The sequence below is a fragment of the Triticum aestivum genome, unplaced genomic scaffold, assembly GCF_018294505.1.
Source record: "Triticum aestivum cultivar Chinese Spring unplaced genomic scaffold, IWGSC CS RefSeq v2.1 scaffold147181, whole genome shotgun sequence".
In the NCBI taxonomy this organism is placed as follows: domain Eukaryota; kingdom Viridiplantae; phylum Streptophyta; class Magnoliopsida; order Poales; family Poaceae; genus Triticum; species Triticum aestivum.
This window is the reverse complement of record NW_025248226.1, coordinates 1-2,342: the sequence shown is the minus strand read 5'-3', so window position 1 is coordinate 2,342 and position 2,342 is coordinate 1. Positions and strand designations below refer to the sequence as shown.

Here is a 2,342-nt window from a genome sequence, read left to right as displayed (position 1 = left end):
GGAAATCAGCAGATGCCATTGTTAAAGAATGTACTAATTCTCTGAACATTGTTTTGTTTTTTTATAGCAAATTATTGTATGAATTCTGAACATTTGCAAAGAAACTGTTGCTCCTTTGGATCGATGCCGGAGGCGGGACTGACTGACTCACCGCTGTTTCTTCATCCGCAACACGTTCAGATTAACACCGAGGCTCCCTGCCGTTCACAGCGTCTTGCCAAGTACAATACTACAACCAGGCAAGTAGCTCTTCTTGTATGTGGTGGTGAAGCAATGCCGGCTCCTTTTTTGGCCAAAACCTTCTTGCAAATGATTTAATAAATTATTTAATCCCATGGTTCATTATTCCGTTAAGTGTAATATGTCCATTCAAGCATTATCTTGTTCATGCTTTGTTCCAGCAGCGTTTTGTTTGTTTAAAAAAAGTCACACTAACAGTTTTTTCTTTTTCTAATTGGAACAGCTTCTGAGGATCGAGGAGGAGCTGGGCGACGCTGCGGTGTACGCTGGCCTCAAGTTCGCCTGACTTCCGTCAAAGTGTAATCATGTTGTACACAGTACACCGTTCTCCATCGGCGTCGACTCCCAAGGTCTGGTCCGATTCGGTCCGCCCCTTTCGATGCTTCCCATTCATCTGTTTAGCCTCAAAGATTTGCAATTTATTCGTTCGTTTCCAACCATCATCAGCAGCTGGCATGACGAGCACTGCACAAGGTCCCTGCTGCCTGCTGACTGTCAATGGCTCCCTTCCCTGCTGCAGGTAGCATCTTCACTTATTCAGTTCAGACATGCAGAGCAAAAAATATGTGGCCAGCTGAATTCTAAATAACGACGTCAGTTCAGACATGTTAAGAGAATCAGCAGATTTCATTGTTAAGAGAATGAGTTAATTCTCTGAAAATCGTTTTGTTTTTCTGTAGCAAATTATTGTATGAATTCTAAACATTTGTGCAAAGATACTGTTGCTCTGAACATTATTCAAACAACAGAGATAGAGCACAGTCTGGATATACATGAGCATTAAGCTAGGAGAATTCTTAGCTAATCCTTGATGAGACATTGGTGTGCTGAATTATCTCTGTTACCCACCATAATTTATTTTTTATTATGAAATATGCATGCTTGTATGTGTTGTCCCATTTTTTAGTACTTGCGGTGTCATCTTCAATTTTTTTTCTCATAAATTATGATTTTGTTTAGTTATAAATTTTTAGGTTTCTAATCTGGTGCCTGCTGCTCCTTTTGACCATTTTTGCAGGTCGTGGTTGAAATAGACCCACAAGACAGAACTCAGCTCCGGATTAGTCCTTCCGAAGCTAAGTTATTTTACATCAGTTTACCCCCTTTTAGCAGCTGCCATTATTTTCGGTACTCCTTTCGAGCATTGTTGAAAGAAATCAGCAGCTGCCATTATTTTACATCAGTTTACCCCCTTTCAGCAGCTACCATTATTTTCTGGTACTCCTTTCGAGCATTGTTCAAAGAAATAAGCAGCTGTCATTATTTTTACATCAGTTTACCACCTCTTACTAGCAAGGAACAACTCATTTCTCTCGCTACTCCTAATTTTTTCTTGTGCTTTTCTGTAGGAGGAGAAATTCATTCTCAGATCACAAGAACCACAGAACAGCAAGGGTGATATTCAGGTTGACATATTTCCATAGACAATCTAACCTGTACAGGGATGAGTAAGAGATGAAAAACTTCAATTGAAAGCACCGCAAAGGTATCTAAGCAATGGTAACATCATTTGAAAAACATCCCTTTCCTTTCCCTGATTTACCGTAGGTTAATAACTTATAACGTAAATGTCAATAACTTACAGCATAAATATCTTTTTATAGGCAGTCTTTCACACTAAATCGACAACACAGGCCGTACAAGATACTTCCTTTTTCCGTACACTGTTCTTCGTGCTAGTATCAGGTTTAGTAAACATACACACAAGTAAAAATGCTAATCGTTTCTCTCTGCGCCCACCATGCAAAAAAAAATGACCCAAGAAGATAATTGCCTCCATTTCTTTTCCCATAGCATCCTATGCGCGTTGTAGCTCTCTGGTCCAGCCCACGACGCCTCGTTATGTCGCCTGTTGTTGGAGGACAGATAAAGGGAATTAGTCCCTTCTGATTTCTATATAAGAAAATATGATAGCCATAATAAATCCTATAAGATTAACACTGCTAGCGTAACGCGAGTCGAGGCGGACGTCATCGCGGTAGCAACGACGGACGCCGAGACGAGCACGTGACACCATTCCCACCCTGTCTTAGCGTATCGCGAGTCGAGGCGGACGTCGTCGCGGTAGCGACGACGGACGCCGAGACGAGCACGTGACACCA

At 41.4% G+C, this 2,342-nt stretch overlaps 1 long non-coding RNA gene across 1 annotated transcript; it reads left to right on the top strand.

Annotated features, from left to right (window-relative positions):
- Nucleotides 1-457: 457 nt before the first annotated feature.
- Nucleotides 458-2,257, top strand: LOC123177240 (uncharacterized). The gene is made up of 3 exons (XR_006488844.1): nt 458-590; nt 688-760; nt 1,259-2,257. It is a non-coding gene; the product is annotated as an uncharacterized lncRNA (long non-coding RNA).
- Nucleotides 2,258-2,342: the final 85 nt, after the last annotated feature.